Genomic DNA, 14,278 nt, shown 5'->3' on the forward strand with positions numbered 1-14,278 from the left:
CTCATCGGGTTCCTGCAGATCCTCAATATAGACCTCAATATAGACCTCTCTCCTATAGGGAGACGGGGAGCAGCAGCTCCTTGAAGGAAACACGGATAGGTCAGCCCTGGAGCTATTAGTTCAGGAGGTAGGAGATCCCCATATCTGCACAGAGAAGACCTGAGAAGATGTTGTCCTCCCATGTATATCCCAGAACCCCGTGGAGGGCCTCCCTCAGGGGCAGGGACAGGGTCAGGACAGGACAGGATCAGTCGTTGGCCTCATTAATTGTCCAGTATAAGTTCTACAAACTTAGCATCTGTGGGCGTTATCACCAGCTCTTCCCTGCGCCCCTGTGCTTGAGCCCCTTGGCAATTGCTTTTGCCACTGCATGATTTCTGTTCCTCATCTCCAGATGTGTCCTGTCATTCAAGAAATCTCTGGACTTTTGAAATCCTCCCTGGTTCCAAGCTCCTTTTTCCTCCTTTGCTTTCTGAACACTTCTCATCATTTTACCTGGAAGTGTCACTGTCTCCATTTTTTGTTTCTGAGTTTTCTCTCATTCTTGGATCTGTAGCCGCAGGGCCTCACCCAGGACCTGCAAAGAGCAGACACCTCGTCTGAGCTGCTCTAATCGTGGTGCGTAAGGATGTCTTCTTGTAGCCTCTGCACTTTTTTGAGACATCACATTCTTCCTTCAGCTTGAAACTTTGCAACCCTGACATGAACTTTGTAGTCTCTAATCTCATCTTTATTTAATGCGAGGTTTGCAGATCCCTCTCCAAGTAAGGATCTTGAAGTAACAGCAAAGCCCATCTCCTGTAAGATTTTTTTTGGTTATCTTTGTAAAGCTTGACCTTGAATCCTTCTGAGGATCTCTCATAATAACGCAGGATTTGGAAAAGCTGTATAAACCCATCCACTGTAAGATAAAATACATTTGTATTCCTATCTTCCTCAACCTGAAACCATCTTGATTCTTCCTTTCTCTTAGCTCCCCTCTTTGGGGATCTGTGGGTTTGGGGTTTTTCTTTGCAGGAGTTCCTCCACATCCTTAGCATCGATACCTTGGACACTTGCAGGAGAGCTAGACGTGTCATCATTAGAGAAGCCATAAGTGGCCTGATGTGTAGCAATCTAACCTCCCGTGACCTTAGGGAGTGAAGGCTCCTTATCCAGATCCCAGTGATAGGCGGTGTCAGCTGGCTTGCAACCTGAAAGCTTCCATTTTTCCACCGGGATCTTGGCGTCTCCGTATAATTCTTGCATTCACAACTGCTCGTGAAACTCCCCCTTCCCATCCACGTGGTTGCCACTCATGTTTTCCACCTGGTGCAGGGGCAGGGTCCAAGTGAGCGAAGAGGCTGTTCTGCCAGGTCTGGGAGCCACCGCCAAGTGTAGGTGGGGCAGCTACCCAGATTCTGTCCCAAACGTTTAACACACGAAGTCATTTAACGATCACGGCAGGCACTGTGAGGCAGGTACTGTTGTCACCTCCATTTTATGGAAGAGGAAATGGAGGCCCAGAGACCTTGTCCAAGGCTAATAGACAGCTGGAACATGACAAGGCTGGGATTTGAATGCGGGCGGCTCTGCTCTAGAGGCCACATCCTTATTATTTTTTTTAAGTCTGTTTATTTAATTTTGAGTCCCCTCTACACCCAACGTGGGGCTCGAACTCACGACCCCGAGATCAAGAGTCGCACGCTCTTCAGACTAAACCAGCCAGGCGCCCCTAGAGGCCACATCCTTAATCACTTTTTTATAGCTTCCAAGAGACTAAATGAAATCCAGCCTGCCTCCCCTCCTATATCTGTTTTGATCCTTTGCTAGTGGAAATGTAAATGCCCTAGCCCACCGACTCTACTGCATTGTCGTCCCCAGACCCTCTGTACTCTGGTCCTTAACCGGCCCTCCACTTGCCCCCTCCCTAAGCTACCCTCATGCCCTCGAATAAACTGCAGACCTCCTCACACCCTTAACTGCTCCTTCACTTCCCGGCTTTCACTGAAATGGAACTCTCCCCTGGGGGCACTACCTCCTCTGCAGTCCTCTGAAATGAGAGCTGTTTGTTTTCTTACAGAGGAGGGTGCTTTCCTTGCTCCAGATTGCTGCCTCCAGACTACACCTCCTCCGGTCCCCAGTATTGAGTTGTTTGGCCATTAGGCTAAATTGCCTTCTTCCTTCCTCTTAGCCACCGTCTGCCACCTGCCAGAAGTCCTTGCCTCTCTCGGAGAGGCGGACTGTGTCTTCCCCTCTCGTCCACACGGAGGCCTCTCAACAATTTGGTGACTTCGTCCCAGGACCTTCTGCACTCCAAGCCAGCCAGCTTGGCCACCCCCTGGACTTTGTCCTCTGAAGCCCCCCCTCTTTGAGAATCCCTCATTCAAGCAGCCTGCCTGCCTCAGCACCATCTCTGAACCTTCCACCCATCACTCTGTTGACCCCCTCACCACCCTTTTTCAGTCTCCCGGTACCTGGAGGGTGGTGATATTTCCCTTCTTCCAACCCATCAGCCCCTCCTACCCAGTGTCAGCTGCGTGGCTTGTTCATTTCAACAACTGCCTTGACAGTGTCCCAGACTTCCTTGCCCCTCCATCCTTTCACCCTATCTGGCCGAGCGCTCCCCCTAGATGAGCTCAGTGATCTGTTTCCTTCAGGATTTTACTCTGAGAGACAAAAAGCGTTGGAGGAAGTCTCCACTCCAGGAAATAGTTACCGCTCCTTATTCATGGCCACCAACCCTAAAAGAGGCCCCAGAATTCCTTAGTGACCCAACCACATCATGCTGGTCAGTTGTTACTTTAAGCTCCCTCATCCTGGAACCTCTGAAGCTCTTCTCTCTGTCTCACCTCACTCTCAGTTGATGATCTCACTTATGTCACAGAGGAAACTGAAGCCCTCAGAGGTGAACTCCCTCAACCCCTGGTGACCAAATTTACACCACCTCCGTGTTCCTCTCATTAGAGCAACAATTCTCCAATTTTGTGTGTGCCAGGAGTTCCTGGAGCATGTGTTAAACTATGTGTTTCCAATTCATTAGTTTGGGTGGGAGGGCTAGAATTTTCATCTGTAACTAGTTCCCAGATGACGATTGTTGCTTGCTGCTGGCCTAGGGCCCTCACTTTGAGAACCACTTGAGTAGAGGGGGCTGCCTTTCTCCCATCCGAGGCCAGTCTCTCTACGGTGTTCTGCAGCCCCTTTCCCTTCCTAAATCTTCAGCCTCTCACTTTGAAGAAACCAAACCACTCCTCCACCTTCCCTCTTCCCACTGTTCCCTGCAGCTCTTTTTTTTTTAATTTTTAATTTTTTTAACGTTTACTTATTATTGAGAGACAGAGCATGAGCATGAGAGGGACAGAGAGAGGAGGAGACCCAGAATCCGAAGCAGGCTCCAGGCTCTGAGCTGTCAGCACAGAGCCCGACGCCAGGCTCGAACTCGCAAACCGCGAGATCATGACCTGAGCCAAAGTCGGACTGAGCCACCCAGGAGCCCCCCACTTTGTTTTTTAATTTTTAAATGTTTATTTATTTTTGAGAGAGAGAGTGTGTGTGTGAGTGTGTGTGTGTGTGTGTGTGCGTGTGTGATCAGGGCAGAGAGAGAGGGGGACAGAAGATCCAAAGTGGGCTAGGCGCTGACAGCAACAAGCCTGATATGGAGCTCGAACTCACGAACCATGACATCATGACCTGAGCCAAAGTCGGATGTTCAACCGACTAAGCCGCCCAGACACCCCTGTTTCCTGCACCTCTCCTTCTCCTGCCTGACTCTCACACACAGCGTTGTGTGTGCCTTGATTGCATACTGGTTTGGAAAAATACATAAACCTGGGTGAAATTTGAGTATATTTTGCATTATCAGATGGTATTAGAGACCGATGGTTATTCTCTTACTGTAACGATGGCATTGTGGTTACGTAGGAGAAAGTCCCCGTATGCTGAAGTATTATATTAAAGTGTGAAACATCGTGATTTCCTGGATTTTCACCTGGTTCAAGAATATATATAAATACGTAAATATCTGTATGTATGTATAAATGGTGATTGTTAAGTCTAAGTAAAGCTGCAGATGCACAAATGATAATTGTGCTATAGTTTCAACTTTTCTGTACGTTTGCAACTTGTCATGATAAAAAGTTGGGGAAAAATCCCTTATTCCTTCACTTCCACTCACTCTTCAGCCCTTTCAGGTGGGCATCCAGCTGTCCTGTGCCGCTCAACTGCTTTTGCCATTGGCTTTCTGTCATTAAATCCATTTTTTTTAGTTTTTCCCTGCTTGAACTCCCACCGGTAGTCAACTGTGTTGACCAAGTCTTTCTTGAAACGCTTTGGCTTCCAGGACTGAGCACTCTTCTGGCCTTCTTCCTCTCCCTCTGGCTACTCCTTGCTTCTTTGTGGGCTTATCCTGTGCTGTCTGGCCGTGCTGGGGTTCGTCAAGGGCAGTGAGTCCCAAACCCTTCTTCTTCTCATGCTACACTCTCCCTCCAGGGGACCCATCACACCTGACCCATGGCTTCAGCTGCTATCAGCTGATCGCTCTCAAATCTGTGTCTTTCCTCCGATCCCCAGACTTCTGTATCTGGCTGCGAACATGGCATCCCTACGTGGATGTCTCAAAGATACCCCAAACTTAACATATTCGAAACTGAACCATGGTCTCCCCCCACCAACAGTATCATCATTAAATCTGGACCACGAGGTCCTTGCCCTGGCTCACGTACTTTAGGGGGACTCACTTACCACGTACAACACTTATTAAATGACACCCAGGCACTTGGGATCTGGCCTTCAGTGCTGGCGCAGCACAACCTGCAACTCTGAACGTGCGCTCTCATAATTAACACTGTCTGGGCCCCAGGGAGAGGCTTCTGCAATCTCTTGCCCTGTATCCTGGAAACAAAAGGTGACTACAATGAATTCTGTGAAAGTTTAGGCTGTGCCTCTGCCAGATTCGGAGGTGTGTCGGGAGGATTTAAGTGTTGGAAGCACTTAGACAAGAGCAAATGCAACTTAATTAATTCGTCAAATAGTACCCCTCGGGGCACCTGGTGGCTCAGTCGGTTAAGTATCCCAGTTTGGTTCAGGTCACGATCTCATGGTTCGTGGGTTCGAGTCCCACATGGGGTTCTGTGCTGACGGCTCGGAGCCTGCTTCAGATTCCCTCTCTCTCTCTCTCTCTCTCTCTCTCTGTCTCTCTCTCTCTCTCCCCCTCCCCTGCGCGCACTCTCTGTCTCAAAAATAAATAACATTAAAAAATATTACCTCTCACGTAGCATAATAAAGTATCATTTCCCAGTAGTGTTGAATGTCCATTTTTCTGCTTCTCTTTGTGTTCTGGAGGTATCGATGTATGATCTACGCGGTGCTGCATTCCCAATAGTTGCAAATGACAATTGAGGAACATCTTGCAATTTTATTTTTTTTTATTTTTTATTAAAAAAAATTTTTTTTCAACGTTTTTTATTTATTTTTGGGACAGAGAGAGACAGAGCATGAACGGGGGAGGGGCAGAGAGAGAGGGAGACACAGAATCGGAAACAGGCTCCAGGCTCCGAGCCATCAGCCCAGAGCCTGACGCGGGGCTCGAACTCACAGACCGCGAGATCGTGACCTGGCTGAAGTCGGACGCTTAACCGACTGCGCCACCCAGGCGCCCCATCTCGCAATTTTAAATGATTATTATTACTGTTAAATGTGTCTGCATGTAGGTCTAGACATAACTTTTGTGAAGTATGATATTGATTTTCTATTTGGTAAGTGGATGAACATTGAATACTGGATTATGAATAGTTTGATTTCTATAAAAATATGTAATAAGGATTTTTAAAGTCAGCAAAAAAGCTTTATTTGAATTAGTTTGGTTTAGCATATTAATACTTATGAGTTATAATTTTAATGTTACCCTTTTCAATACATAATTTTGAATATTTTAGAAGAAAATAACTTTTATGACATCTACTACAATGATTTTAGGGGCCACCTGGGTAGGTCAGTTGTTAAGCGTCTGACTCTTGATTTCGGCTCTCATGATCTCACAGTTCCTGGGATCGAATCCCACGTGTGGCTTGCGCTAACAGTGTGGCGCTTGCTTGGGATTCTCTCTCTCCCCCCTCTCTCTCTACCCCTCCCCTGCTTGCATTCTCTCTCTCTCAAAATAAATAAATAAATAAATAAATTTAAGGTTTTTTTTTTTTACATTTACATTTACATATTTTGGTAAAAATACATTTAATTTTTTTAAACATTGGCTATACTATACTATATAATTTTTAGTTTTTCAAATGTTGATTTATCATTTATTTTGAGAGAGAGAGATAGAGAATAAGCAGGGGAGGGGCAGAGAGAGAGGGAGACAGAATCTCAAGCAGACTCTGCCCCATCAGCACGGAGCCCAGTGCGGGGCCTGAATTCACAGATCGTGAGATCATGACCTGACCCCAAATCAAGAGTCAGATGCTTAACCGACTGAGCCACCCAGATGCCCCTATTTTATTGTCTAATTATATAAATCAGTGAGAATGAGCACACACTCAAATCATGATAGAAGTAGAAACTATGAATGTGGAACTCAAAGAAAAATGGGGGATCTTCAAATAACAATCTACTGAAATTTTCAAAAACTGAGAAAAGCGTACAAATGGAGGCCACATGTATCTTCATTGTTTTGACCCATAACTAAACCGATAAAGAATATGAAGTTGTGTGAATTTTATCTGTTCAAGTTGTAGATTTCATGAAGTCATTTTCTCGCTCATTTTTTATCAAATCCACAAGATGAACGGGGAGATTAAATCCCTGCAACTTCATATTCCTTATTTGTAGTCTGTACGCAGGCCCCTCAAATGTCTGGGGTTCTCTCTCTTTCCCTCAGAAGACTTGCTCCCCAGGAACCCAGGCATCACTGGTTGCAGGCAACAGTTTCGTCTAAGGTTGCAATCAACCGCCAGTACCAGCTTCCAGACATGGAGTCACTTCTAGCACAGTCCCCAGACATTGTAGGGCAGAGACAGCTGGCCCCACCTGTGCCCTGCCCACATTCCTAACTGCAGAATCCATGGGATAAAGTATGGTTATTGCTGTTGTAAGCCACTAAGATTTGAGTACTTTGTTAAACAACATGGATAAGTCATACAACCTCCTCAATTCACTGTAGTCCCTTTCCCTCCCTCCCTCCCTCCCATTGAACCTGCTCTCACTAGGGTAACACAGTTAGATCTTCTTTTTGCCGCATCCAATGGAAATTTTTCTTTTTTAAAATTTTTTAATGTTTATTTATTTTTGAGAGAGACAGAGAGAGAACCAGGAGGGGCAGAGAGAGGGGAGACAGAATCCCAGCTGTCAGCACAGAGCCTGATGCGGGGCTCAAACTCACAAACCTCGAGATCATGACCTGAGCCAAAGTCAGGTGCTTAACTGACTGAGCCACCCAGATGCCCCTAATGGACATTTTTCATCTTTGCTTTGCTTTTCTTCCCAGGAGCATTTGACCTTGCTGACTGCCCTTTGAAGTTCTTTTCTCTGCTGGCTTTTGTGAAACCACTCTCTTTCTCTCTCTCCCTCTCATCTGGCCTCCTACCTCTCTGCCTGGTCTTTCTCAGGCTACTTTCAAGAGTCATGACTTGGTCCAGTCTCCCTTCTCTCCTCATCTGTACACTTATCTTAGTCACTCTTGTACCCATCGCTATGCTGGTGACTCTGCAATGTGTATTTTTAGCCCAGATTGCTCCCTTGACCTTCACTCCCCGGTATCTGTCTCATGAATCTCTCCAACTGAATGTCCCCAGTTGCTTAAAATTAACGTTTCAATTTAAACTTATTGAGCAAGCACCAAATATTCGTTAATTTGAAACTTGTCTCTTCTCCCAAACCCACTCCTTCTTCATTATCCCTGGTTTCAGTAGACAGAATCACCAACCACACAGTTGCCCAAGCCAGAAACCTGGAAGGATCCCCAGATCACACTCTTTTTTGCCTTCCCCACCCCACCTCCCATTCTAATAAGCAAGTCCTAGCGATTTTACTGTCTAGCTCATCACCATATCATTATGTTAGCAACCCTGCTGCCACTCCCTGCTTACCTACCTCTGGCCTTTCTCCAGCTCCGGGCACCATATGTCCACCGTCTTCATGGGTGAATCACAAACGCTCCCTGGGCTTTGCAGTCTCTGCTCAGGACCTCCCCTGGTCGTTCTTGACTTACTGCCCTAATCTTGCTTCTTTCCAGCTCCTAACTCTCAGCCCTAGGGCTCCAACCTAAATCTCATCTCTGGACTTTTGGATTCCAGGGTCTGACTCAGTTTCCCCTACTGGGTTGTGACTCTAGTGCTCTATGTGCTTCAAAGACAGTCTTCATCCTAGTTCTGCCCCTGAACCCGACTCCCAATCTTAGCCACTTGGCCAGCCGCAGGTGGCCTGTGCTAGTCCTCACGAGGAGGGAAGGCAGCACTGCTCAGGGGCCCCCGCCCCGCCCAGGCCTTTGAAGATGTCTCCTTACTGGTCCTCTGACTTCTAGTTTGCCAGTCCCTCTTTGGCCCAAGCTCCTCCCAGCTTCTGACGTGAAGACCAGAACCTCTCACTCTCCTACTCAGTTCCTTAGTGGCTGCCCCTCCCCTTCAGGTAAAATACTCGACTTGTTCACTTCGCACGCAAGGCCCTTCAGGATCTGACTTCCTCTGTGAAACCGTAATGTCCTCACAATATGGTGGAAAGGTTTTACAGGTTTTAAAGGTTTTACAGGTTTTACAGAGTGGCTTTAAACCTCGGCTCTGCCATTTCTTGGCTCTGTGATATTTGGCAAGTTACTCTGGATTGCAATCTTCTCCTGTACAAAATGAGACAGGGATGTTGTAAAGGTTCATGATTTATAGGATCTTGTGAATCATCTGTCACTCTGCCTGGCACATAGTAAGTGGTCAATAAATGTTAAAGATTGTTGTCTCTCTTCCCTCCCATCTTTGTACTTTGTGCTTCAATCACAACACTGACTTACTAGGGATTCTTAATTATGTCCTACTTTTCATTGTCCATGCTGTGTGCATGCTTCTTCCTCTATCTGGAAAGTTTACTACATACTGTCCACTCCCCCTCCACACACACACACAAAAGCCAACACATGCCTTTTTTCAAGAATGAGCTCAACTCTCAAATACTATGAAGCCATCTTTGATTCTTCTAGGTAGAATGAGACCTCTTTTTTCTTTTTTTTTCCTTTCCTCTTATTTTATTTATTATTTATTATTTTTAAAGTTTATTTATTTATTTTTTAGAGAGAGAGTGCGGGAGGGGCAAAGAGAAAGAGGGTGAGAGAGACTCCCAAGCAGGCTCTGCCCCATCAGCACAGAGCCCGATGCACGGCTCGAACCCATGAACTGTGAGATCATGACCTGAGTTGAAACCAAGAGTCAGATGCTCAACAGACTGAGCCACCCAGGTGCCCTGAGACCTCTGTTTTCTAATGCTGCCTGTTTGGGTTATCTATTGCTGCTCAACAAGCCACCCTAATATGTAGCGTGTTGGCAGAAATGCATTGCATCTCACAATTCTGCGGTTGACTGGGCAGTTCTGCTTCAGTTAGTGTCGGCTGAGATGGTGGGGTGGTTGGAGGTTTCAAAAGAGCCTCAATCGTTTGGCAAGCAGTTGACACTGGCTGCCAGCTGGGGCTCAGCCACTGCCAGCATCTGTGGACCTTGGTTCTGCTTCCTGTGGGTCTCTCAGTGGGCTGCTTGGGCTTCCTCACAGCATGGTGACTGGGGTCCAAGGAGGCATGTTCCAAGTGGCAAAAGTGGAAGCTGCAGATCTCATAAGGCCCGACCTCAGAAGTTACACATTCACTCCCGCCACATTCTGTTGGCCAGAACAGGTCACAAGGCCAAGCCAGATACAAGGGAAGGGGAGACAGACTATACATCTTAATGGGAGGAGTCACAAAGAATCTGCTGCCATCTTCAACCCCGCCCCCCCCCACTCCCATGGCACTCTGTCACTCACCTTTATTGTAGCTCTAATTACACTGTAGTTTTAAGACCCGCTCATGCATCTGTCTCTGTGCCAGCCTCCGTCTCACGGCTCAGAAACTGACAACCCACTCAAGTATTTCATTTGGTTCACAATGTGCTTTTATTATTCTTTTGAATAAATTATAACACTTAAAAATTGAGAAATTTTACAGGAAAATTGGGATTTATAGCTATGATTTAATAAAAAAAAAAAAAGCTTTAAATGTGGTAATGCTGGCTCCGAATTCCTTCATGGCAGCACCTGACCAGGAGCTCCTGCCTCCCCAGATAACCTTACCCTGGCACTTGGCACATTACCTGCCTGGCCTTCACAGAAATGGGAGTTTGCAGTCCTTAATTTAGGTCCTTGAAGGCAGCGTTTGGGTCATCTTAGATACTGGGCACTTTCATTGCCAAGTGAGGTTCTTATGAGATTTTAAAACTTGAGATTAAAAAAGAAATTATATGCAGCTAGAGGTGATACTTAAGAACACTAACATCATCGTCGTCAATAAGAACAAACTTCTAGAGTACTTAGTCTAAGTTAGGGAATGTTCCAAGCACTTGCCAGTAACTTAACATTCTCTGCAATGTCAGAAGGCAGGCACTTTTAATATGTGCATCTTATAGATGAGGAAACTGAGGCATATAGCAATGAAGCAACTTGCCTAAGACAAGCAGGTATAAACAGGAGGAGTGAGACTTCACATGGAGGAGAGAGAGAACAGGTAGGGGCAATAAATCTCTCCGCATACATAGCCATCAGCATTGGAGTCTTGCAAGGAGATGAACAACCAACCTTCGGGACGCCCGGCTGGCTCAGTCCCTTGCCTCTCTTGATCTCAGGGGCATGAGTTCAAGCCCCATGTTGGGTGTGTTGATTACTTAAATAAATAAATAAACAACTAACTTTCATTTAGCCCTTTTATTAGCTCATTTAATCATTACAACAACCCAATTCAGCAAATCTTCACTTTGGCATCACCGCTTTGCTTCACATCTTTTTCTGAATAATAATAATAAAGAGCATTACAGTTACAGCTAAAGCCCATCCCATTCCTTCCCTTTTCTTGGTGGTGATCACCATTCTATTGGAATTATTCCCATGCACATTTTGTACTATTTACAGATACGTTTGTTTTCCTAACGGTGTATCATTGTTTTGTGTCTTTAAAAACCTACATAGATAACATACATCACCCATTTTTGCAACTTTCTTTTGCTCATTATATTGGTGAATATAGCTATAATTCATATTTTAAGTACTGTGTAGTAGTCCATTGTAAGAATAAACTATATTTATCTATTCCCTTGCTTTAAGGACAGTTAAGTTCTTACCACTTTTTCTTGACAATCAAATCATACTGCAATGCCCATACTTACTCTTGTCTCCTTGTGCACATGTATAAATGTTTTTCTGAAGAACACATCTCAAAGCAAGCTTGCTGGGTATTAGGGTATGTGTGTTTTCAGAATTAAGTATGTTGACTCTTGAACAACATGGGTTTTAACTGTGTAGGTCCACTTATGTGCAGATTTTTTTATATTACGGTACTATAAATGTATTTTCTCTTCCTTGTGATTTTCTTAATAACATTTTCTTTTCTCTGGCTTACTTTATTGTAAGAATACATATACAAAACATGCATTAACTGACTGTGTTATCAGTAAGGCTTCCAGTCAACAGTAGGCTATTATCAGTAGTAGTTAAATTTGGGGGATTCAAAAGTTATATGCAGATTTTCCACTGCACAGTGGATCAGCAAACCTAACCCCGCATTATTCAAAGGTCAACTGTAACCTTCAAATTTGTCATAGCTGTTTACACTTTCAAGCAGAATGTGGGAGTTCCTATGGTCCCACATTTTTGTCAGTCTTTGGTGTTATCAGAGTTATTTTAATTTTTCTGAGTTAGTGTGTGTAAAATAGTATCTCATGGTTTTGATTTGCATTTGTTCATTACTAATGAAGTTGAGCGTCTTTTCATCTATTTATTGGATGACTTGCCTATTCATAGCTTTTGCTCATTTTCTCCTGCCTTGTCCTTTTCTTATTGATGTGCAAAAGTTCTTTATAAATCCTGGGTACCAAACCTTCATTGATTATATAGGTTGTAAATATTCTCCAAGTCTGCAGCTTATATTTTTTATTTTTTTGTGATGTCTCTAACCTTATAGAAGTTTAAAAATGTTTTAAAGATATAGTCATACGTGTCCACATTTCCTTTTATTGTTTGTGCTCTTTGTATCTTGTTTAAGAAATCTTTCCCTACTCTGATACCATCAATATATTACCTTACAGGTTTTTTGAACAGTTTAAAATTTTGTTTTTCACATATTTAAGCCACCTGAAATTTATTTTGGGGTATGTTGTAATGTAGGGATCTATTTTTTTCTATGTGGGTAGCCAATTACCCCGAGACAATTTAACAGACAGTCCATCCTTTTCCACCGATCGTACATCACTTTTGTCATATGCCAAGTTCACATGTCTTTAAAGGTCTAATTCCAAGAAGTTCTAGTCTGTAACAGTGGTCTAGTTATTTGCCCATGTGCCAGGACTACACTGCTTTAATCACTCTGGTTTTATAGTAAAGTTGTGATATGTGGTAAGGCTAGCACCCTAGAATTCTTCCACTTCAAACTTGTATTGGCTTTTCTTGGCCATTTACTTCTTTATAAAAATGTTAAGAACAGTTTGTCAAGTTCCGTAAAATATATTGGTGGGGTTTTGATTAGAATTATACTGAAATTTGTATATTTGAGAAAAGTTGCCAACTTTATATTGAATTTGCCTCTTCTTGAGCATGGAATATCTCTCTGTCATTTTTTGTCTTCTTTTCAAAATGTTCTCCAATCAGGTTTTATCATTTTCTCCATAAAAATCATGTTGTATTTACTTCTAAGTATTCTATAGTCTTCATTGTTATTACAAATGACATTTTCTCTCTTTTAAAAAAATTGATTTATTTTGAGACAACTTGCGAGTGCCGAGTGGGGGAGGGGCAGAGAGAGAGGGAGAGAGAGAGAATTCCAGGCAGACTCCCACTGCCAGAGTGGAGCCCAACACATGGCTCGAACTCACGAAATCATAACCTGAGCTGAAACCAAGAGCCAGAGGCTTAACTGGCTGAGCCAAGCAGGTGTCCCCAAATGGCAATTTTTAAAAACAAAATCTTCTATTTGTTGTTGTAATATAGGCATATTGATATTTGCATATTAATCTCGTCCCCAGAAAGGGGTGTATTAGTTCTAATTATTTGTGGGTTTTCATAAATTTTCTTTGTCACTAATCAAGTATCTATGTGTAGTGATGGCTTTCTTTCTTTGTTTTCTTATTGTGCCAGGTCAGACTCCCTAGAACAAGTTGAATACAAACAGTAAAAAGCAGTATCCTTGTCTTGACTTTGGAAGTTATTTTCTCATCTTAGTTAACTGGATTTTTTTTTAAAAAATAATGAATTAGTGTTAAACTTCATCTAGTGTGTTCTCTGAAGCTACTGGGGCAATCATTTTTTCCTATTTATTTATTTATTATAAAGTTTATTTATTTATTTTGGGAGAGACAGAGAGAGTATGAGCTGGGGAGGAGCAGGGTAGAGGGAGAATTGCAGGCAGGTTTCTTACTCTCAGCGCAAAGCCCACGCAGGGCTCAAACACATGAAACTGTGAGATCATGACCTGAGTGGAAATCAAGAGTTGGATGCTTAACTGACTCTTGAGCTGATTCTTTTTTAAAAAATTTTTTAAACATTTATTTATTTTTGAGAGAGAGAGAGAGACAGAACGTGAGCAGGGGAGGAGCAGAGAGAGAGAGAGGGACACAGATCTGAAGCAGGCTCCAGGCTCTGAGCTGTCAGCACAGAGCCTGATGTGGGGCTTGAACTCACGAACCCTGAGATCATGACCTGAGCCAAAGTTGGGACGCTCAACAGACTGAGCCACCCAGGTGCCCCACTTGAGCTGATTCTTAACTGACTCTTGAACCACCCAGGTGCTCCCATTTTTTTCCTTTTACTACATCCAGTTGTAAATTTCTTTTTCTTTCTTTCTTTCTTTCTTTCTTTCTTTCTTTCTTTCTTTCTTTCTTTCTTTGTTTCTTTCTTTCATTTTTCATTAATAGATTTTTAAAGTACACCATCCCTGTGTTCCTGCAATAAACCCTTCTTGGTCTCACACACACACACACACACGCACACACACTTGCACGGATTCTGCCAGATTCAGTTTGCTAATATTTTATCTAGGATTTTAATTTTGTAAGTGTGACTGTCCCTCTTTCTCCATCGTCTGGGACAGACGTAT

Source organism: Panthera pardus, unplaced genomic scaffold (genome assembly GCF_024362965.1).
Source record: "Panthera pardus isolate Hobbes unplaced genomic scaffold, ASM2436296v1 HiC_scaffold_17, whole genome shotgun sequence".
NCBI lineage: Eukaryota > Metazoa > Chordata > Mammalia > Carnivora > Felidae > Panthera > Panthera pardus.